General features: G+C 51.9%; 1 protein-coding gene across 4 annotated transcripts in view; it reads left to right on the forward strand.

The window, feature by feature from the left end:
- Positions 1 to 23,338, forward strand: part of LPP (LIM domain containing preferred translocation partner in lipoma) — a 249,100-nt gene that overhangs the window by 80,256 nt on the left and 145,506 nt on the right. The gene's annotated exons all lie outside the window — the stretch shown is intronic.

The raw sequence follows: 23,338 nt of genomic DNA on the forward strand, positions 1-23,338 counted from the left end.
ACAACCCTGATAAAATCACGTCAAAAGAGATTAAAACATTAAAGCCTTAAGAACAGCCAAATCCTGGCGTCAAAGTCAACTTCTGGGGCGGAAACGATCCTTGGAGGCCAATCCTGGTCTTTTAAGGCCTGATGGGGGTGCTAAAGGTCTGCCCAGCTTCAGGGGGGGGAGGGCTTCTGGGGGGCAGGGAAAGACCCCTCCCAGGCTCCCAGAAGGTGGCAAGACCTGGGGCAGCGCAGAGGCGCCTCCCACCTGGGCCACTTCTGGGACTCCTGGCCTTCACCTCCGGCATTTTGGCAGGAAAGCGGAGACATGGCAGAGGAAGAGAGGAAGCAGAGCCGGCTGGGGATTCTGGGAGTTGAAGTCTTCAAGGGGCCAAGTTTGGGGACCCCTGACCTAGGGGAAGGGGGCCAGGAGAATGCCCACCCCGTACCTGTCGTGGTAGGACCAGCCGATGTCCTCGGGGGTGGCCCTGCAGGGAGCTTGGCCCTGTGACAGGTAGGGCTTTACCCGGGGATGGCCAGCACCTGGAAGTGGGGGCAGCTCAGGTGAGGGAGGGGGTTACCTGGGCAAAGGGAGGGAGGGAAGGGCTCTGGGCAGCCTGGGCCACTTGAGGTCTTCAGGGGGCCTTCCAGGGCAGCCCCACGCGGAGCCCGGTGCCGTAGCCAATACAGGAGGGGGCCAGGGGGAGAGGGGCGCCAGGAAGCGGCCCATTGGGGCTCTGGGAATCCCGGGCGAGGGGCCCTCCGCCCACTGGCTGCCCTTCCGGATTGGAGACCCGCCCGAGGGAGCGCCGGCCCCCAGTCCGGTTCCTTGGGAATGCAGTTGGTGGGTTGAGGTGCTTTCCCTCCCTTCCCTCCCTCTCCCTCCTTCCTCCCTCCCTTCCTCCTCCTTCCTCCCTCCCTCCCTTCCTTTTCATCTCCTCTCTCCCTCCCCTCCTTTCCTTCCTTCCTTTTCATCTCCTCCCTTGTTCCGTCTCTCTCTTCCTCTCATCCTCCCTCCTTTCCTCCCTCCTCCCTTCCTCCTTTCCTCCCTCCTCCCTTCTCCTCCCTCTCCCTTTCCCTTCCCTCCCTCCCTCCCTCCTTTCCTCCCTCCCTCCTCCTTTCCTCCCTCCCTCCTCCCTCCCTCTCTCCCTTTCTTCCCTCCATCCTTTCCCTCCCTCCCTCCCTCTCCTTCCTCCCTCCTTTCCCTCCCTCCCCCTTTCCCTCCCTCTCTCCCTTTCTTCCCTCCTTTCCTCCCTCCTCCCTCCCTCCTCCCTCCCTCCCCTCCCTCCTTTCCTCCCTCCCCTCCCTCCCTCCCTCTCCCTTTCTTCCCTCCATCCTTTTCCCTCCCCTCCCTCCCTCCCTCCCTCCTTTCCTCCCTCCCCCTTTCCCTCCCTCTCTCCCTTTCTTCCCTCCCTCCCTCCTTTCCTCCCTCCCTCCCTTCTTCCCCTCCCTCCCTCCCTCCCTTTCTTCCTCCCTCCCTTTCCCTCCTTTCCTCCCTCCCCTTTCCCTCCCTCTCTCCCTTTCTTCCCTCCCTCCTTTCCCTCCATCCCTCCCTCCCTTCCCTCCTCCTCCTTTCCCTCCCTCCCTCCCCTTTCTTCCCTCCCTCCCTCCCTTTCCCTTCCTCCCTCCTTTCTCTCCTTTCCTCCCCCTCCCCCTCCATCCCTCCCTCTCTCCCTTTCTTCCCTCCCTCCCTCCCTTTCTTCCTCCCTCCTTTCCTCCTTTCCTCCCTCCCCCTTTCCCTCCCCTCCTCCCTTTCTTCCCTCCCTCCTCCATCCCCTCCCTCCTCCCTCCCTCCATCCCCTCCCTCCCTCCTTTCTCTCCCTCCTTTCCTCCCTCCCTCCCTCCTTTTTCTTCCTCTCCCTCCCCCCTTTCTTCCTCCCTCCTCCTCCCTTTCTTCCTCCCTCCTTTCTTCCCCTTCCTCCTTTCCTCCCTCCTCCTTTCCCCTCCTCCTCCCTCCCTCCCCTTTCTTCCCTCCCTCCCTCCCTTTCTTCCTCCCTCTTTCCTCCTTTCCCCTCCCTTTCCCCCTCTTCCCTCCCCTTCCCTCCATCCCTCCCTTCCCCTCCTCCCTCCCCCTCCTCCTCCTCTTCCTTCCTCCCTCCTCCTTTCCCTCCTCCCCCCTCCCTCCCTTTCTTCCTCCCTCCTTTCCTCCCCTCTTTCCTCCTCTCTCCCTTTCTTCCCCTTCCTCCCTCCTCCCTTTCTTCCTCCCTCCTTTCCCTCCCTCCCTCCCTTTCTTCCTCCCTCCTTTCCCTCCTTTCCCTCCCTCCCCCTCCCTCCTTTCTTCCCCTCCCTCCTCCCTTTCTTCCTCCTCTTTCCTCCTTTCCTCCCTCCCCCCCTTTCCCTCCCTCCTCCCTTTCTTTCCCCTCCCTCCCCCTCCCTTTCTTCCTCCCTCCTTTTCCCTCCTCCCTTTCCTCCCTCCCCTTTCCCCTCCCTCCCTTTCTTCCCCTCCTCCTTTCCCTCCATCCCTCCCTCCCTCCCTCCCTCCTTTCCCTCCCTCCCTCCCTTTCCTCCCTCCTTTCCTCCTTTCCTCTCCCTCCCCCTTTCCCTCCCTCCCTCTCCTCCTTTCTTCCCCTCCCTCCCTCCCTTTCTTCCTCCCTTTCCTCCTTTCCTCCCCTCCTTTCCCTCCCTCCTCCCTCCTTTCTTCCCTCCCTCTTTCCTCCTCTTCCTCCCTCCCCCTCCTCCTCCTTCTTCCTCCCTCCCTCCTCTTCTCCTCCTTTCCCTCCCTCCCTTCCTCCCTCCTTTCTTCCCTCCCTCCTCCCTTTCTTCCTCCCTCCCCTCCTTTCTTCCCTCCCTCCTTTCCCTCCTCCCTCCCTTTCCCCTCCCTCCCTCCCTTTCTTCCTCCCTCCTTTCCTCCTTTCCTCCCTCCCCCCCTTTCCTCCTCCTCCTCCTCTCCTTTCTTCCCTCCCTCCTCCTTTTCCCCTCCTCCCTCCCTTTCTTCCTCCTCCTTTCCTCCTTTTTCCCCCTTTCCCCTCTCCCTCCCTTTCTTCCTCCCTCCTTTCCTCCTCCCTTTCCCTCCCTCCCTCCTTTCTTCCCCTCCCTCTCTCCCTTTCTTCCTCCCTCCTTTCCTCCTTTCTTCCCTCCTCCTTTCCTCCCTCCCCCTTTCTTCCCTCCCTCCCTCTTTCCTTTCCTTTCCTCCCTCCCTCCCTCCTTTCCTCCCTCCTCCCTCCCTCCTTTCCTCCTCCCTCCCTCCTCCCTCCTCCCTCCTCCTCCTCCTCTCCCTCCCTCCTCCTTTCCTCCTTTCCTCCCTCCCTCCCTCCCTCTCCTCCTTCCCTCCCTCCTTTCCCTCCCTCCCTCCTTTCTTCCTCCCTCCCTCCTTTCTTCCTCCCTCCCTCCTCTTCCTCCCTTCCTTTCCCTCCCTCCCTCCCTTTCTTCCTCCCTCCTTTCCTCCCTCCTCCCTCCCTCCTTCCTCCCTCCCTCCTTTCCTCCCTCCCTTTCTTTCCTCCCTCCTCCTCCTTTCCTCCTCCCTCCTCCCTCCTCCTTTCTTCCCTCCCTCCTTTCCCTCCTTTCCCTCCCCTCCCTCCTTTCTTCCCTCCTCCCTCCTTTCTTCCTCCTCCTTTCCTCCTTTCCTCCCTCCCCCTTTCCCTCCCTCCCTCCCTTTCTTCCCTCCCTCCTCCCTTTCTCCCCTCCCTTCCTCCTTTCTTCCCTCCCTTTCCTCCTCCTCCCTCCCCCTCTTCCCTCCCTCCCTCCTTCCTCCCTCCCTCCCTCCTCTTCCTCCCTCCCTTTCCCTCCTTCCCTCTCCTCCCTCCTTTCCCTCCCTCCCTCCCTCCTCCTCCTCCCCTCCCTCCCTCCCTCCCTCCTCCCTCCCCTCCTCCTCCTCCCCTCTTCCCTCCCTCCTCCTCCCCTCCCTCTTCCTCCCTCTCCCCTTTCCTCCCTCCCTCCTCTTCCTCCTCCTCCCTCCTTTCCTCCTTTCCTCCCTCCCCTCCTTCCTCCTCCTCCCTCTCCTCCTTCCTCTTCTTTCCTCCCTCCCTCCCCTTTCCTCCCTCTTCCTCCCTCCTTTCCCCCTTTCCTCCTCCTCCCTCCCTCCTCCCTCCCTCCTCCCTTTCCTCCCTCCCTTTCTTCCTCCCTCCTCTTCCTCCCTCCCCTCCTTTCCTCCCTCCTCCCTCCCTTTCCTCCCTCCCCCCTTTCCCTCCCTCCCTTCCCTCCCTCCCTCCCTCCTTTCCTCCTTTCCTCCCTCCCCCCTTTCCCTCCCTCCCTCCCTCTTCCTCCCTCCTTTCCTCCTTTCCTCCCTCCTTTCCCTTTCTCCCTCCCTCTCCCTCCCTTTCTTCCTCCCTCCTTTCCTCCCTTTCCTCCCTCCCCCTTTCTTCCCTCCCTCTCCTCCTTTCCCTCCTTCCCTCCCTCCCTCCCTTTCTTCCTTCCTCCCTCCTTTCCTCCTTTCCTCCCTCCCCCCTTTCCCTCCCTCCCTCCCTCCCTTTCTTCCCTCCCCCTCCCTCCCTTTCTTCCTCCCCTCCTTTCCTCCTTTCCTCTCCCTCCCCCCCTTTCCCTCCCTCCTCCCTTTCTCCTTTCCTCCCTCCCCTCTTTCCTCCTCCTTCCCTCCCTCCCTCCCCTTTCCCTCCCCTCCCTCCCTTTCTTCCCTCCCTCCCTCCCTTTCCTCCTTTCCTCCCTCCTTTCCTCCCTTTCCTTTCCCCTCCCCCCTTTCCCTCCCTCCCTCCTTTCTTCCCTCCCTCCCTCCCCCCCTTCTTCCTCTCTTCCTCCTTTCCTCCTTTCCTCCCTCCCCCTTTCCCTCCCTCCCTCCCTTTCTTCCCTCCCTCCCTCCTCCCTCCCTCCCTTTCCTCCCTCCCTCCTCCTTCCTCTTCCCTCCTCCCTCCCTCCTTTCCCTCCTCCTCCCTCCCTCCCCTCCTTTTTCTCCTCCCCTCCCTCCCTTTCTTTCCTCCCTCCTTTCCCTCCCTCCCTCCTCCTCCCTCCCTCCCCTCTCTCCCTCCCTCCTCTCTCTTTCTCCCTCCCTCCCTCCTTCCCTCCTCCTCCTCCTCCTCCCTTTCCCTCCCTCCCTCCCTTTCCTCCCTCCCTCCCTCCCTCCTTTCCTCCTTTCCTCCTCCCCCTTTTCTCCCCCTCCCTCCCTCCCTCTCTCCTTTCCTTCCCCTTTCCCTCTCTCCCTTTCTTCCTCCCTCCTTTCCTCCTTTCCTCCCTCCCCCCTTTCCCTCCCTCCCTCCCTTTCTTCCTCCCTCCCTCCCTCTTGCAAGGACTGGTCCCGGGGCATCAGTTCTTCCCTTGGAACCGTCACTAAACAAGTGGTCATAAGTCGAGGACCGCCCACCTTGTGAATTGGAAGCGGGCTGAAATCCTGGCGAGAGGCTGAGAGGGAGCAGCTAAGACCGCCATGTGTGTGTGTGTGTGTGTGTGTGTGTGTGTGTGTGTGTGTGTGTGTGACCCCCATCTGCCCATGTTCCCCTTGAAAGAGGCCTGGACATAGTTTGCGAGGAGGGAGGGGCGCCTTCAAGTTCTTGGAGAGCGGCTGTTGGGCCCAGTTGGAGCCCCCCCTCCCCAAAAGCCCCTCCCCCCCTCCCCGAGATCTTCCTCGAGGGGCTCCTGCCCACGTCTGCTAACACCCCCCATCCGTCCCTCCGTCCCTCTGTGGACGGCAGAGCTCCAGAGAAGGCCGGTTTAACCCCCCCCCACGCCCCCAAAAAACCTGGAGAATCTGAAGCCGTGAGAAGAAAAGCCCCCAATTCTCCTCCCCCCGTTCTGTCACAATATTGAGCCTGGGATGCTATTTGCAGTTGTGAAATGGGGATGTCAGCTATAAAAATCCGAGGTGTCACCCTGTTCCCGTTTGCCCCCCACGCCCCCGTTTGACATGACAGCCTGGGAGGATTTGGGGTGTGTGTGTGTGAAGATGGATTTCGGCTGCCTGCGTTTCTTTCCTTTCCTCCTTTCTTTCTTTCCTTCCTTCCTTTCTCCTTTCCCTCCTTCCATCCTCTCCCTCTTTCCTTTCTCTTTCCTTTCTCTTTCCTTTTCCTTTCCTCCTTTTCTTTCTTTTCTTTTTCCTTTCTCTTTGTTTTCCTTTCTTCCTTCTCTTCCCTTCCTTTCCCTTCCCCTTCTCTTTCTTTTCTTTTCCTTCCCTTTCTTTTCTCTTGCCTCCTCTTCCTCTTCCCGTCCTCTTCCCTTGACCTTCCCTTCGGTCACCTCCTTCTCTTCCCTTCCCTTTCGCCTTTCCTTTTCCCTTCCTTTTCCTTCCCTTCCCTTCCCTTCTCTTCCTCTTTCCTTTCCTTTTCTCCCTTTCCTTTCTTTTTCTTTTTCTTTTCCTTTCTTTTCCTTTCTCTTCCCTTCCTTTCCCTTCCCCTTCTCTTTCTTTTCTGTTCCTTCTCTTTCTTTTCTCTTTCCTCCTCTCCTCTTCCCTTCCCTTCCTCTTCTTCTTCCCTTCCTCTTCCCTTTACCTTCTCTTTGTTTTCTTTTCCTTCTCTGTCTTTTCTCTTTCCTCCTCTTCCCTTCCTCTTCCCTTCATCTTCCCTTTACCTTCTCTTCGTTTTCTTTTCCTTCTCTGTCTTTTCTCTTTCCTCCTCTTCTCTTCCCTTCCTTCCTCTTCCCTTCCCTTCCCTTTACCTTCCCTTCCCTTCGGTCACCTCCTTCTCTTCCCTTCCCTTTCTCTTTCCTTTTCCCTTCCTTTTCCTTCCCTTCCTTCCCTTCTCTTTCCTTTTTCCTTTCCTTTCCTCCTTTCCTTTCTTTTCTTTTTCCTTTCTTTTCTTTTCCTTTCTTCCTTCTCTTCCCTTCCTTTCCTTTCCTTCCCTTCTCTTTCTTTTCCGTTCCTTCTCTTTCTTTTCTCTTTCCTCCTCTTTCTTCCCTTCCCTTCCTCTTCCTCTTCCCTTCCTCTTTCCTTTACCTTCCCTTTGGTCACCTCCTTCCTCTTCCCTTCCCTTTCTCCTTTCCTTTTCCTTTCTTTTCCTTCCCTTCCCTTCCTCTTTCCTTTTTCCTTCCTCTTCCCTTTACCTTCCCTTCGGTCACCTCCTTCTCTTCCCTTCCCTTTCGCCTTTCCTTTTCCTTTCCTTTTCCTTCCCTTCCCTTCCTCTTTCCTTTTTCCTTCCTCTTTCCTTTACCTTCCCTTCGGTCACCTCCTCCTCCTCCCTTCCCTTTCTCTTTCCTTTTCCCTTCCTTTTCCTTCCCTTCCCTTTCTCTTTCCTTTTTCCTTTCTCTTCCTTTCCTTCCCTTCCCTTCCTACTCCTCTCCTCACCTTCCCTCCCTTCCCTTCCCTTCCCATTTCCCTACTATGCCACCCCAAAAAGTGCAACATAAATTTACTTTTCCCTACTGCAGGGAAAGTCTATTTCCTGCATGATCCTGGGCTCAGCTGGCGAGTCCGAAGGACTAAGCAGGGCTGGGTCACTTAGCATGTGGATGGGAGGCCACCCGGAGTTTCCAGGGCTCCAGATTGAAGTGCAAAGTCCAAAGCTATACTGGGACAAGGCGGAGAGTTGACCCCCTTCCCTTTCGCCCCGTAACCAAGTCCCTGAACCTCGCCGTGGTCCCTGGAGTCGCGTTCGAGTTTCAGGCGTCCTTCGGTCACCGCTTCGATGGCTGTGATCATTTTTCCCTCAGCTGCTGGGCTTCATTGGCCCTTGGATGGGAGGCCACCAGGAATAGAAAGGCTATGGGGCTGGCCAGGAAGTTGAAAATGGCCTCCCCGGAAGGAAGGCAGGGAGGGACCTTCCCTACTTTTGCCAGGAAAATGACGTGGATTTGAACTCGGCTTGACTCCCAAGCATTTATAAGTAGTCCTCGACTTACAAATGGTTCATTTAGTAACCGGTCGAAGTCACAACAGCATTGGAAAAAGTGCACCTGACTTTACATGTTCCCCCACACACGGTTGATAAGCGGATCATGACCGTTGTTAAGTGAATCACTCAGTCACTAAGCGAGTCCGGTTTTGCTAGTCGGAAAGCGACACAAGTCAGAAACTGTTTTCAGTCCATGCCAGTTGCCAAGCGACCAGGTTTTGACCCCGTGGCTCTGGGGAGGCTTTGACGGTCGTTAAATGTGGGAAAAAAAACCATCCTAGGTCACTGGTTTCGGTGCTGTTCTAACTTAGACCGGTCGCTAAATGAAATGGTCGTTAAGTGAGGACCAGGCCTCGTTGCGGGCCAAGAGTTTTCCTGGGATGCTTGGAGGAGAAATGAGACCTTTCCTGTCTGGACACACCTGTCCCCTCCCCCACGTGCAGGTAGACCTTGATTTACGACCGTTCACTTAGTGACTGAATTTACAACGGGACTGAAAAAGGGTGACTTATGGCCATTTTTCACACTTACGGCCGTTGCAACATCCTCAGGGAAACATGATCAAACTTTCAGAGGCTTCTCAATTGGCTCTTATTTATGAGTCCTTGATTCATTTAGTGGCCCAAGTTACAAGGGAACTGGAAAAAAACATGTCAATTTTTCACACTTAACGACCGTTGCAGCCTCCCCTGCGGTCGCCCGATCGAAATTCAGGCGCTTGGCAACTTCACTTGCACTTACGACGGTGGCAGCGCGGGTTACGTGACTTCCCTTTTTGCGACCTCCCAAGTTCAACGGGGAAGCCCGATTCTCTTAACGACCGGGCATCCCACTTATTGACTGCAGCTGTTCACTTCAACGTTGTGCGCCCAGAAGAGTCAATCAAAAACGAGGCAAATCCCACTTGGTCGAACTGTCTCACTGAACGACGGACCCTTGCAAAAGAGATCCGCCGATTCCCTGGATCCAGTGGATCACGGCTGGGGACGCCCCCCCCCCCCCCCCCCGCTGTGCCCTTTTGGGAACTTTTAAAGTTATTTTTTTTAAAATAAATCAATCAATAAATAAATCACAGAGAAAGAAGAAAATGAAAGAAAAAGAAAAAGCATCCAAACATAATAATTATAATACAATTATTGTACCTAATAGAAACCAGGCGTGAAAAGGGTTTTTAAAAAGTGGAGAAATAAACAAATCGAAGAAAGAAAGAAAAAAGTATAATAATATCTCATAGCAAATTAAGAGTTTCTACGTTTCTATATATATTTATCTCATGTAAATATTATTCAAGCTCCGAAACGATTGGTTTTCTAATGCATTTATATCACTTTATTCTTTCTTTTTTTGTAAATCTGCAGCGTTTTGAGCAAATTCCGCGCAAAGTGTGTGTCCCTCCTAGTTGGCTTTCAACCAGTCCTCGACTTAACGACCACAGCTGAGCCCAAAATTCCTGTCGCTAAGTGAGACATTCGTTAGAACGAGTTTTGCCCCATTGTACGACCTTCCTTTGCCACCGTTCCTAAGGGAACCACTGCGGTGGTTAAGTTAGTCTCACACGATGGTCGTTAAGCGAATCAGGCTTTCCGCCCCCCCCCCTTGATTTTGCTTTTTGGAAGGTCGTAAAAGGGGATCATGGAACCCTGGGGATGCTGTGACCGTCGTAAATAGGAGACAGTTGACAAGCATGTGAATTTTGATGGCGTGACCAAGGGGGAGGCTGCAGTGGTCGTAAGTGTGAAAAACGGGCCTAAGTCACTTTTTTCAGTGGGGCTGTAGCTTTGAACAGTCACTAAATGAAGTCGAGGATTACCTGTTTAGCATCCACGGAAGGAAGGAAGGAAGGAAGGAAGGAAGGAAGAGAGAGAGAGAGACAGACAGAGGAAGGAAGGAAAGGAAGGAAGGAAGGAAGGAAAGAAGGAAGGAAGGAAGGCAGAGAGAGGGGGGAAGAAGGAAAGAGACAGGAAAGGAATAAAGAAGAAGAAAAGAGAGAGGGATGGAAGGAAGGAAGGCAGGCAGAACAGACAGAGGGAAGGAAGGAAAGAGACAGAGAGGGAAGGAAGGAAGGAAAAAGAAGGAAAGAGGAAGGAAGGAAAAGAAGAGGGGGAAGGAAGGAAAGAGACAGGGAAGGAATAAAAGAAGAAAAGAGAGGGGTGGAAGGGAGGAAGGAAGGAAGGCAGACAGACAGACAGACAGACAGACAGAGGGAAGGAAGGAAAGAGACAGAGAGGGAAGGAAGGAAGGAAAGAGAAGGAAGGAAGGAGGAAGGAAGGAGGAAAGAAAGAAGGAAGGAAGGAAGGAAGGAAGAGGGAAGGAATAAAGAAAAGAGAGAGGGATGGAAGGAAGGAAGGAAGGCAGACAGAGACAGACAGAGGGAAGGAAGGAAAGAGACAGAGAGGGAAGGAAGGAAGGAAAGAGAGAAGGAAGGAGGAAGGAAGGAAAGAAGGAAGGCACAGAGAAGGGGAAGGAATAAAAGAAGAAAAGAGAGGGATGGAAGGGAGGAAGGAAGGAAGGAAGGCAGACAGAGACAGAGGGAAGGAAGGAAGGAAGAAAGGAAGGAAGGAAGGAAGGAAGGAAGGAAGGAAGGAAGGAAGGAAGGAAGGAAGGAAGGAAGGAAGGAGAGAGAGGCTGTGAGAGGGGACGAATTTAGGAGAAAATGTCCTGACAGTGAGGACAATTAACCAGGGGAACAGCTTGCCACCAGAAGTTGTGAGAGCTCCATCACTAGAGGATTTTAAAGAAGAGATTGGGCAATTATTTGAGGTCTATCTTGGAGAGGGGGTTGGAGTAGATGACCCCTGAGGTCCCTTCCAGCCCTAGGATGCTATGATTTAGGAAGGAAGAGAGGGAGGAGGGTGGGAGCTTCCTGGAGGTTAGAAATAATGAGAAATTTCCAATGATGAAAACAATTATTCAGTGGAACAATTTGCCTCCAGAAGTTGTGGGTTCAAATCTGGAGGTTGTTAAGAGATTGGACACCGTTTGTCTGGAATAATATTATGGGGCTTTCTGCTTGAGCAGGTGGGGGTGGACTAAAAGACCTCTAAGGTCCCTTCCAGCCTTAGGATTTTATGTTCTACGTTCTTCCCCAAACTACTTTCATGTCTAAATCTTCTTCCTATACTAGCTGGATCCCCCATGCTTTGCTACAAAACTACGTGGTCGGGCTTAGTTTTTGGGGAGGAAAATAAGGGGGGGGGGAATCCTGTCTCTGCCTGCCAGCATCCATCGGTATTCCTCTGGCTAGTGTCCTGTCAGTGTGTGAGAGAGCGGAGGGATGTTTGGAAACTGAAACAGTATTTGCTGTGTGAGCAAGAAGAAGACAGCAAGGAGCCTGGGCGTGGCTTAGCTCAACTGTTCTGTACTAAAGCTGCTTGGTGCTGCTGTGAAACTAAAACTGAACCTCCTCTGCTTGTGTTTTGCCTTTGGAAGATATTTATTTTTTTCAGGTGGGGACGGGGACTAGAAACCCTTAGCATCAGAGAATAATAATAATAATAATAATAATAATAATAATAATAATAATAATAATAATAATAATAATAATAATAATAATAATAATAATAATATAGGAAATACTCTAAATGCTCTGATGGTCATTTGGAAAAATCCTTTCTTAGTGAGCCCCTAGAAGCCAAGAGGAAACATACGGGCCAAATTTCAAGGTTGTAGGCTTGACGGTTCTGGAGATTTTGTGATGATGTGTGAGTGGCATTTCGCTTTTATATATATATATAGATTCCTGGGCCAAAATTCACAGCACTGGAGCTATTTCCCCGTGTGAGAAAAGAGACACCCCCCTCACCACGGCCATCCCATTTCCCCACCCAATGAGGGGGTCGACTATCCCACCTCCTCCTCCTGCGTCCTAAAAAGGGGACCTCCGTCTCTGTCCCAAACCGAAGTGCCAACAGCAGAGAGAAACGAAAATCACAAATATGCAAGGACAAATTAAGAGGAGAGAAAAAAGAAAAAAAAACCAACCCTGGACCGAAATCCTTGAAATCCTACCAGCTGCCGGGTGAGAAGTTGTTCTCTGTGATTTCTGACTTTAAAAAATAAATAAATAAATAAAAATGATTGAGTGGGTGTGTTGGAAGGTGCTTTCAAGGCCATCTGGTCCACCCTCTCTCCCGACAGATGGCACTCCGGCCCCTGCTTTGTAGTCACCAAGGGAAGGAGAATCCATCACCAACAAGCCTCTTTGTGCTGTCGCTGGGTAGAATTTAAAGTCTCCTTTCTTGTCATGGGAATCGTAGAATCGTAGAATGGAAGGGACCTTGGCGGTCTTCTAGTCCAACCCCTGCTTCCACAGGAAACCATATATCCTTCTGGACAAATGGTTGCCCAGTCTCTTCTTGAAAGCCTCCAGTGAAAGCCTCCACCCACAACTTCTGAAGGGAACTTATGTTCTATTGAATATAGAATAAAAGAGTTGGAAGGGACCTTGTAGGTCATCTAGTCCAACCCCCCTGGCCAAGCAGGAGACCCTCCACCATTTCTGACTGAGGGCAGCCCAGTCTCTTCCTGAAAGCCTCCAGGGATGAAGGTCCCACAACTTCCGAAGGCGACTTCTGTTCTATTGAATATAGAATAACAGAGTTGGAAGGGACCTTGGAGGTCATCTAGTCCAACTCCTGCCCAAGCAGGAGACTCTACATCATTTCTGACAGAGTATCTTCTTAAAAGCCTCCAGGGATGAAGCTCCCTCAACTTCCGAAGGCAACTTCTGTTCCATGAGTTGATTGTTCTTCTCGCTGTCAGAAAATTTCTCTTTATTTCTAGGTTCCTCTGAAGAGCTTCCAGCCATTGTCCCCTTCCTTCCTTCCTTCCTTCCTTCCTTCCTTCCTTCCTTCCTTCCTTCCTTCCTTCCTTCCTTCCTTCCTTCCTTCCTTCCTTCCTTCCTTCCCCATCTCTCCTTCCCTTCCTTTCTTCCTTCCCCATCTCTCCTTCCTTCCTTCCTTCCTTCCTTCCTTCCTTCCTTCCTTCCTTCCTTCCTTCCTTCCTTCCTTTCCTTCCTTCCTTCCTTCCTTCCTTCCCTTCCCCATCTCTCCTTCCTCCTCCTTCCTTCCTTCCTTCCTTCCTTCCTTCCTTCCTTCCTTCCTTCCTTCCTTCCTTCCTTCCTTCCTTCCTTCCTTCCTTCCTTCCCCATCTCTCCTTCCTTTCTTCCCCATCTCTCCTTTCCTTCCTTCCTTCCTTCCTTCCTTCCTTCCTTCCTTCCTTCCTTCCTTCCTTCCTTCCTTCCTTCCTTCCTTCCTTCCTTCCTTCCTTCCTTCCTTCCTTCCCTCCTCCCCTCCCCTCCCTCCTAGAAACATACAATCCTAAGGCTGAGAGGGACCTTGGAGGTCTTCTAATCTTGCTACACATTCCAGACAAATAGCTGTCCAGTCTCTTCTTAAAAGACTCCCATGATGGAGTACCCAGACCATCTGGTGGTAAGCTGTTCCACTGGTTAATTGTTCTCACTGTCGGGACATGTCTCCTTATTTCCAGGTTGAATCTCTCCTTGATCAATTTCCATCCATGATTCCTTGTCTGGCCTTCAAAGATGCTTTGGAAAATAGCTTGACCCCCTCCTCCTCTCTGGGGCAGCCCCTCAAATATTGGAAGATGCTCTCCTGTCTCCCCTGGTCCTTCTCTTCCCTAGACTAGCCAGGCCCAGGTCCTGCAACCATCCGTCGTATGTTTCAGCCTCCAGTCCCCTAATCATCCTGGTTGCTCTTCTCTGCACTCTTTCTAGAGTCTCAACATCTTTTTAATAGTGTAGTGACCAAAACTGGATGCAGGACTCTAGGTGTGGTCTTACTAAGGCTTTATAGAGTGGTCTTAGTACCTCCCTTGATCTCGATTGTATCCCTCTGTTAATGCCACTTAGGATTAAATTGGCTTTTTGGGCTGCCGCTGCACACGGCTGGCTCCTATTTAGCTGGTTGTCCACTAAGACTCCAAGATCCCTTATTACAGTTCCTGCTATTGAGCCTGGTTGCACCTATTCTGTATCTCTGCCTTTGGGTTTTCCAGCCTAGGTTCAGGACCCTAATTTTCATACTCCTGAACTGAATCTGCTTGGATAGGGCCCAGTGCTCAAGTCTGTCAAGATCCTATTGGATCTTGAATCTGTCTTCCAAAGTGCTCCCCATTCACGGACCGACCTTCAAACGAAAAGTTTCTCCAAATGGAGAAGATATGAATGGTCATCGTATTTAGCAGTCTTGGGGACCGAAGTCATTGCATCTTCTATGACCTGGTATGGCAACAGATCCCTGTTTGGTGTTGCGGCCTCCGTAGTAGTGCGATCTTGGTTTGAGGGGTTTCCCTGTGACTACCAAGATGAACTTCAGACTCTAGAAAAAGTGCAGAGAAGAGCAACCAGGATGATGAGGGGACACTGGAGACTGAAACATACGAAGAATGGACGCAGGAACTGGGCCTGGCTAGTCTAGGGAAGAGAAGGACCAGGGGAGACAGGAGAGCATCTTCCAATATTTGGGGGGCTGCCCCAGAGAGGAGGAAGGGGGTCAAGCTATTTTCCAAAGCCCCTGAAGGCCAGACAAGGAATAATGGATGGAAACTGATCAAGGAGAGATTCAACCTGGAAATATGGAGAATTTTTTTGACAGTGAGGACAATCCACCTATGGAAAAGAAGTTGCCCTCTTAAGTTGTGGGAGCTTCATCGCTTGAGACTTTCAAGAAAAGGCTGAACTGCCAATTGTCAGAAATGGTGTAGGGTTTCCTGCTTGGGCAGGGGGTTGGACTAGATGACCTACAAGGTCCCTTGGAACTCTGTTACTCTGTTAGGATCCAACTGGCTAGTCTAGGGAAGAGAAGGACCAGGGGAGACAGGAGAGCATCTTCCAATAGTTGAGGGGCTGCCCCAGAGAGGAGGAGGAGGGGGTCAAGCTATTCTCCAAAGCATCTTTGAAGGCCAGACAAGGAATAACAGATGGAAACTGAACAAGGAGAGAGGTTCAACCTGGAAATAAGGAGGAATTTTCTGACAGGGAGTATAATCAACCCATGGAACAGAAGTTGCCTTCAGAAGTTATGGAAGCTTCATCACTGGAGGCTTTCAAGAAGAGAGTGGACTGCCATCTGTCAGAAATGGTGTGTAGGGTCTCCTGTTTGGGTGGGGGGGTTGGACTAGATGACCTACAAGGTCCCTCCCAGCTTCGTTATTTCTGCCAGATATCTCACCACAGTTCTCCATCTTACAAATGGCCATTTCTCTCCACTGACGGTGACCATCAGCTGCCCTTCAGTGTGGCTCGTCCAACCGGTTGTAGCCGACAGATTGTAGCCTCCTCTTCATCCGTCTTTTTTTTCCCCCCCCCCCTCTCTCTTGGCATTCCTTGTTTTACTAGTCGAGCAGAGAGGAGAAAACTGGAACATTTATAAATATAACTGGGTTTCCATGAGCTACTGTTGTAAGCAAGCTTCATCTGGCGGCGGCAGCCGTCATGGCGCTGTGCCTCTCGTTTGCCGTTTCTAGAAGAAAACATTGATTATTTTGCCACGCTGTAGAGATCCAAAGAGAAGGATTAAACCATCTGTGTGGGGCTAAGGGAAAGAGTCGAAAATGTATTTACTGCCGTGTTTCCCTGAAAATAAGACCCTGACGTATATATATATATTTTGACCACCAAAAAAGGCACCAGGTCTTATTTTCGGGGGCTTTGCGTGATTTGGCATGATGTCACGTGATTTCACATGTCCACCTTCTGCCAGCTGGCGATGTTCCGATGGAGGCTGAAGGTGGGGATGGTCAGGAGATTCGGTTGTTGGTTGCGGGAGGAGAAGGAGTGGTGGAGTCAAGAGAGGAACAAGCCTGGAATCGCTGCGTAGCCACAAATGGACTAAATCCAAACCCTCTTGAATTCTGTTAGCCCTTATCTGCCGTGTTTCCCCGAAAATAAGACCCTGTCTTATATATATTTTTTGCCACCAAAAAAAAAAGGCACCAGGTCTTATTTTCGGGGGGACGTCCGCCACTGACTAACCTCACTTGCAGGTGTCGCCCCCGGCCTCCTTTTCGTTGTCAGAGGCCTTTAGGAATTTCTTCTCCTGTGGCCAACAAGGCTTTCCTGAAGGCCTCTGCGGTGGATAAGGGAGCTTTGGATCGATCCAGAGCTTTGTTCTCAGCTCCTGAAAGCCTTGCCAGCCTTGCTGGCTGCAGAAGAAATAAGCTAGCAAGGCAGGTGTCGGGGTATGTGAGGCCTGGCTACACCTGTCCAAAGGTAAGTAGTAGGGCGGTTCCACCCTCACATCCTGGCTTAATTTTTACCCATCCACTCTGGAGTGGGCGGGATCTTAATTAGGGCTTATTTTTTGGGGGTAGGGCTTATATTGGGTGCATGTGTAAAAAAATCAAGCTAGGACTTACTTTCAGGGTAGGTCGTATTTTCGGGGAAACGGTATTTGATTTGCAAGGTTGGACAATTCATTCCATGCTCCTCCCTCCCTGTGAGATGCATCAGAGATTTGAAAGCCCATCTCTGTGTTTTCTAAGTGTCTCCACTGGACACCGTTGTCTCCAGGAGTGGTGGGTGCTCCAAGACTGGAGGTTTTCAAGAAGAGGTTGGACGTCGATTGGTCTGGACTGGTAAAGAGTCTACTTGAGTAGGGGGTTGGACTAGAAGACCTCCAAGGTCCCTTCCAACTCTATTATTTTATTTATTTATTTATTTTTATTTATTTATTTGATTTGCCAATTGTTTACAAGATAATAAGTATAAATGTATACATAGTTGTGAATACATGAAATGGGTACATATAAGAAAAATAAAAGAATAAGAGAAACAATAGGACAGGGACGGTAGGCACGTTGGTGCACGTTGGTGCGCTTATGCACGCCCCCTTTTTACGTTATTTTACGTTATTCCGTGCTTCCGTTGAAATGTCTCTTGTCAGCTGTATGGTGGATTGACACTTGAAATGAGACTCAGGGAAAAGCTGCCCTTGAGCAAGCCTCCACAGAGTAGAAGTCAACTCATGGTGGCTTCACGATAGGTCCGTGTTATTTTCTTGGAAATAATCTGGAAATAATCCAGAAATCCTTCCGCGCTGTTCCGTCCTCCTAGACGTTTCTCCAACTTCCCCAGTCTTGTTTACAGTCCCAGAGGAAACTCCCCTTGGGACCAAGGTTGACCTTGTCTGGATGTGAAGCCAAGCTCCTTAGCTTCTCATCCAGACATGGTCAACCTTGGTCCCCATGGGAGTCCTACCAATGAGAAAGCTTCTAGCCTGAGCTCAAAATCTCGTTCGGAGGAAACCCAGAGTCAAACTCAGATGACTTTCTGAGTCACCGTGGCACTTCGGGGCTACTGATTTCAGCGAATGAAGCCACTTCACACGGGTCGCCTGAACTGGGTACGTGTCTAGTTTTCATTAAACTAGACATATAGGTTGACCCCCTAATCCTTCTTCTCGTTGAAGGATTAGGGGTCAACTTATTCTCCAAGCTACCTGAGGGCAAGACAAGAAGCAACGGATGGAAACTACCCTGTTTCCCTGAAAATACAATCTACCCTGAAAGTAAGCCCTAGCTTGATTTTTTTACACCTGTGCCCAATATAAGCCCTACCCCCCCAAAAAATAAGCCCTAATTAAGATCTCGCCCACCCCAGAGTGGATGAGTAAAGGATTGGGGGCGGGATGGAGCTGCCCTACGACTTACCTGTGGACAGGTGTAGCCAGGCCTCGCACCCCCCCCCAACACCTGCCTAGCCAGCCCATTTCTTCTGCAGCCGGCAAGGCTGGCCAGGCTTTCATGAAGGCCTCTGGAGCTGAGAACAAAGCTCTGGATCGATCCAGAGCTCTATTATGGGATGCAGAGAAGCCTCCAGGAAAGCCTTGCCGGCCACAGAAGAAGAAGTTCTTGAAGGCCTCGGACAGCGAAAAGGCGGCCGGAGGATGATGCACGCAAGTGAGGTTAGTCAGTGGAGGACGTCCCCCCAAAATAAGACCTGGTGCCTTTTTTTTGGTGGCAAAAAGAATTATAAGTCAGGGTCTTATTTTCGGGGAAACGTGGAAGCAAAGAGAGAAGTAACCTGGAATTAAGGAGAAACTTCATAACAGTGAGGACAATTAACCAGTGGAACTACTTGCCACCAGAAGTTGTGGGTGTTTCATCACTGGAGGTTTTTAAGAAGAAGCTGGACAGCCATTTGTCTGGAATGGTATAGGGGTTCCTGCCTGAGCAGGGGGTTGGGCTAGATGACCTCCGAGGTCCCTTCCAACTCTGTTAGTTCTGCTATTCTGTGAAAAACGGCTGGCTGAGGTTTCAGGGCTGCTCTTCCCTGGGGGCTTCTTCGGTGAGAGAAGGCCGAGAAAGCCCAGACGGGGCGTCCACCACGGCCATCTTTGATTTGGGTTTTTTTTTTTTGCACCTCCGCTTCTCCCCTTGGCGACGTCTCCGGCCGCCCTTCCATTTCCTGAAAGAAACCCGGCTGTTGCACGTGTGGGTTTTGCGGTGGAAAGATTTTTAGAAATCATTAGAAATGATTGGTATAATTGGGGGAAAATGTCAGGGGTGGGAAGTTTGTGAGCAGCCGTTCGGTCAATCCAAACGGTCGGGTTGATGAGCGTGCCGGAAAAAGACTCGCCCGCCTTCTGCACAAAAACACGAGAAAGGAGGAACGTTTGGCCTGCTGGCAGGTTCTCTTCCGGTTCTCCCCCACTGTTGAGTCCAGGAAGGAATGGAAAGTCATTTACAAACCATATAAATCTCATATACTCAGTTACAGCAGCGATAGCACCTCTGTTGGAAGCTCTGAAGGACCAGCTATAGGACAGACCCTGACTTTCTCCTCCTCCTCCTCCTCCTCCTCCTCCTCCTCCTCCTCCTCCACCACCACCACCTCCTCCTCCTCTTCTCCTCCTTCTCCTCCTCCTTCCTCCTCTCTTCCTTCTCCTTCTCCTCCTTCCTCTTCTTCTCCTCCTCCTCCACCTCCTCCTCCTCCTCTCCTCCTCCTCCTCCTCCTCCCCTCCACCTCCTCCTCCTCTCCTCCTCCTTCTCCTCCTCCTTCCTCCTCTCTTCCTTCTCCTTCTCCTCCTTCCTCTTCTTCTCTTCCTCCTCCACCTCCTCCTCCCTCCTCCTCCTCCTCCTCCTCCTCCTCCTCCTCCACCTCCTCCTCCTCTCCTCCTCCTCCTCCTCCTCCTCCTCCTCTTCTCCTCCTTCTCCTCCTCCTTCCTCCTCTCTCCCTTCTCCTTCTCCTTCCTCTCCTCCTCCTCCTCCTCCTCCTCCTTTCCTCCTCCTCCTCCTCCTCCTCCTCCTCCACCTCCTCCTCCTCTTCTCCTCCTTCTCCTCCTCCTTCCTCCTCTCTTCCTTCTCCTTCTCCTCCTTCCTCTTCTTCTCCTCCTCCTCCTCCTCCTCCTCCTCTTCTCCTCCTTCTCCTCCTCCTTCCTCCTCTCTTCCTTCTCCTTCTCCTCCTTCCTCTTCTCCTCCTCCTCCTCCACCTCCTCCTCCACCACCACCTCCACCTCCTCCTCCTCTTCTCCTCCTTCTCCTCCTCCTTCCTCCTCTCTTCCTTCTCCTTCTCCTCCTTCCTCTTCTTCTCCTCCTTCTCCACCTCCTCCTCCTCTTCTCCTCCTTCTCCTCCTCCTTCCTCCTCTCTTTCTTCTCCTTCTCCTCCTTCCTCTTCTTCTCCTCCTCCTCCAGCTCCTCCTCCTCTTCTCCTTCTTCTCCTTCTCCTCCTTCCTCCTCCTCCTCCTCTCGTCCTCCTCCTCTTCTCCTCTCCTCCTCCACCACTTCCTCCTCTTCTCCTTCTTTTCCTCCTTTCTCTCTTCTCCTCCTCCTCCTCCTCCTCCTCTTCTCCTTCTTCTCCTTCTCCTTCTCCTTCCTCCTCTTCTCCTCCTCCTCCACCTCCTCCTCCTCTTCTCCTTTTCCTTCTCCTCCTCCTTCCTCATCTTCTCCTCCTCCACCACCTCCTCCTCTTCTCCTTCTCCTCCTCCTCCTCCTTCCTCCTCCTCTTCTTCTCCTCGTCCTCCACAGCTTCCTCCTCTTCTCCTTCTTCTCCTTCTCCTCCTTCCTCTTCTCCTCCTCCACCACCTCCTCCTCTTCTCCTTCTCCTCCTCCTTCCTCCTCTTCTCCTCCTCCTCCACCTCCACCTCCTCCTCCTCTTCTCCTTCTTCTCATTTTCCTCTTCTCCTTCTCCTCCTTCTCCTCTTCCTTCCTCCTCCTACTCTTCTCCAACTCTTCTTCTTCTTTCTCCTCCTCCTCTCCTCCTCCTTCCTCCTCTTCTCCTCCTCTTATCCACTTCCTCCTCCTCTTCTCCTTCTCCTTCTCCTCCTCCTCTTCTCCTTCTTTTCCTTCTCCTCTTCCTTATTCCTCCTCTCCTCCTCCTTCTCCTCCTCCCCTTTTCCTCCTCCTCTTCTCCTTCTCCTCCTCCTCCTCCTTCCTCCTCCTCTTCTTCTCCTCGTCCTCCACCGCTTCCTCCTCTTCTCCTTCTTCTCATTTTCCTCTTCTCCTTCTCCTCCTTCTCTTCTTCCTTCCTCCTCCTCCTCTTCTCCAACTCTTCTTCTTCTTTCTCCTCCTCCTCCTCTCCTCCTCCTCCTTCCTCTTCTCCTCCTCTTCTCCACTTCCTCCTCCCCTTCTCCTTCTCCTCTTCCTTATTCCTCCTCTCCTCCTCCTCCTCCTCCTCCTCCCCTTCTCCTTCTCCTCTGGATAGATAAGACAGACAGACAGACAGATGATATACATCCATAAAATGAGAGATTTGGACAGAGATGTATTTTAATAAAATCAGAGTTGAAAGAGGGAATTAGAATCCTAGGGCTAGAAGTTACTGTAGAGAGGAGAGGAATGTGAATGAATTAGGATAGGATGGGACAGGACACAATAGGAAACAAGAGGATATAATAGTATCAGAGTTGGAAGCTACCTTGGAGGTCATCTAGTCCAACCCCCTGCTTAGGCAGGAAACCCTACACCACTTCAGACAGGTGGTTCTCCAATCTCTTCTTAAAAACCTCCAGTGACGAAGCACCCACCACTTCTGGTGGCAAGCAGTTCCACTGGTGAATTGTCCTCACTGTTAGGAAATTTCTCCCTTAATTCCAGGTTGCTTCTCTCCTTTGATGAGTTTCCATCCGTTGCTTCTTCTCCTGCCTTCTGGGGCTTTGGAGAATAGCTTGACCCCCTTCCTCTTCTCTGGGACAGCCCCTCCAATCCTGGAAAGCTGCTAACGTGCCTAGACTAGCCGTGCCGAATTCCAGCAACCATTCTTCATATTGTTTTGTCCTCGAGCCCCCCAAAACATCTGGGTTGCTCTTCTTTCCACTCTTCCCAGAGCCTCAACATCTTTTTTTACATCACGGGGACCAAAACCGGGGTTCCATCCCAACCCCTTGCTGAAGATCGTAGAATCATAGAACCTTAGGGGCTGGAAGGGACCCTGGAGGTCTTCTAGTCCAACCCTCGGCTCACATAGGAGACCCTACGCCATTTCAGGACCGAAGGAATAGGGCAGAGGTCTCCAAACCTGGCCACTTTAAGACTGTGTGGACTTTCAACTCCCAGAATTCCCCAGCCAGCCGTGTCTGTTTCTTTTTCTCTTATTCCCCCAAAGAGGAGAGATTGTAGAGGAAGGGATTGCAAGAGAGTTAAGCAATGCTGGCGGGGAATTCTGGGAGCTGAAGTCCACGTAGTCTTAAAGTGGCCAAGTTTGGGGACCCCTGGAATAGGGTTAGCTGTTTTCATTTTGGAAATAGCTTCCAATTCTCTCTTTTTTGTGTGTGTGTGGGGGTTTGTATAAAGGGTGGGCGCAAATACTTCTTCGGTAATCCCCCTACTGCCTGCTTTCCATTGAATCAATAACATTTTCTCTTCTTGCTTTCCAACCCTAAATACAGTCGATGCAATCTGTCCGAATGCATTTTATTCACGGCCGTGTTGATTTTCCTACCAGTGGTAGGAAAATCTCTTCTTCTTTTTTTCTTCCCCACTTTTGGACAATGCGTCAGATTTTTCCTCCTCTCGTCTGAAAAACCTTCCTCCACCACGGATGGTCATTAGAGCCTCTTGTCAATAAAAAGTTAGGTGGCCAACGGTTTGCAGAATAGGCGGCCCTTCTTACTCCGGCGTTATTATATCCCTCTTCGGTCTCAGCCAATGTTTCCGTTTCCGTGGGGATCAAACGCGGGGTCTCTTTTATCCGTCATAAATACGTTCTCATCTCAGAAACAAACAACAACAACAAAAAAACCAAACACGCATTTTCTTTGGCCTGCGGAGATCTGGAAATTTAATTCTTGTTTGATTCCTCTCTGCAATTCGGGTTGTTTATATAGGAAGGAGCTGCATTTTGCACAACAGCAGGCTGTTGTTGGCTGTTGTTGTTTTTTCACAACTTAGGGGTCTGGCCCCTCTAAATATAGGGAGAAAATTGACCTGGGCTGGGATGGTTAAAATATGTACAGTGTGTTGTGGCCCACCAGTGGAGCTGGCAGTAGATTCGAACAGTGAGGAGGTTGGAGAGGAACCTGGGCCAGTCCTGGAGTCTGGGGAAGGCTCGGACGAGGGCTCTGCGTTGGAGGCAGAGATGGGGCCAGGGCCGCCTGACAGTTATCAGCTGCCTTCGGAGTCGGAGATCAGTGGGGAAGAAGAGCAGCTGGAGCCTGTTCCCAGTGTGCGCATGCACAGAGCTGCCAGAAGAAGGGAACAGCTAAGGAACAGGGGTTGACTTGGGACTAAAGGCTCAGGTGGACGGTGAATGGCTCCTTCTAAAGGGAATAAATAGGAGCGAAAGGGGAGCGGGGTTTGCAGGGAGGAGGACTGTGGTGTTCTCTAATGTTGATAGATATTTGTTGCCCAACTAGGTAACATCATCAGTGCTCAAAGGGTCAGGTTTGCACTCTCTACCGGTTGTTGTGGCTCAACTCAGACAGACTGGAGTCTGGGGAAGGCTCGGACGAGGTCTCTGCGTTGGAGGCAGAGATGGGGCCAGGGCCGCCCGACAGTTATCAGCTGCTTTTGGAGTTGGAGATCAGTGGGGAAGAAGAGCAGCTGGAGCCTGTTCCCAGTGTGCGCATGCGCAGAGCTGCCAGAAGAAGGGAACAGCTAAGGAACAGGGGTTGACTTGGGACTAAAGGCTCAGGTGGACGGTGAATGGCTCCTTCTAAAGGGAATAAATAGGAGCGAAAGGGGAGTGGGGTTTGCAGGGAGGAGGACTGTGGTGTTCTCTAATGTTGATAGATATTTGTTGCCCAACTAGGTAACATCATCAGTGCTCAAAGGGTCAGGTTTGCACTCTCTACCGGTTGTTGTGGCTCAACTCAGACAGACTGGAGTCTGGGGAAGGCTCGGACAAGGGCTCTGCGTTGGAGGCAGAGATGGGGCCAGGGCAGTCCGACAGTTATCAGCTGCCTTCGGAGTCGGAGATCAGTGGGGAAGAAGAGCAGTTGGAGCCTGTTCCCAGTGTGTGCATGCACAGAGCTGCCAGGAGAAGGGAACAGCTAAAGAACAAGGGTTGACTCGGGAGTAAAGCTACAGGTGCACAGTGAATTGCCCCTCCCAGAGGGAATAAAGAGGAGCGAAAGGGGAGTGGGGTTTGCAGGAGGCAATTAGTTCAATTCATGAGGGTGAAGATCTATCTGTTCCTGACTCCTTGCCAAGTCATTGCTGCTATAGTGTGGCGTTTGGAAGCTATTGGCC

Source organism: Notechis scutatus, chromosome 4, assembly GCF_049901735.1.
Source record: "Notechis scutatus isolate UNSWTSFEM ecotype Mainland chromosome 4, rNotScu1.2, whole genome shotgun sequence".
Classification (NCBI taxonomy): Eukaryota; Metazoa; Chordata; class Lepidosauria; order Squamata; family Elapidae; genus Notechis; species Notechis scutatus.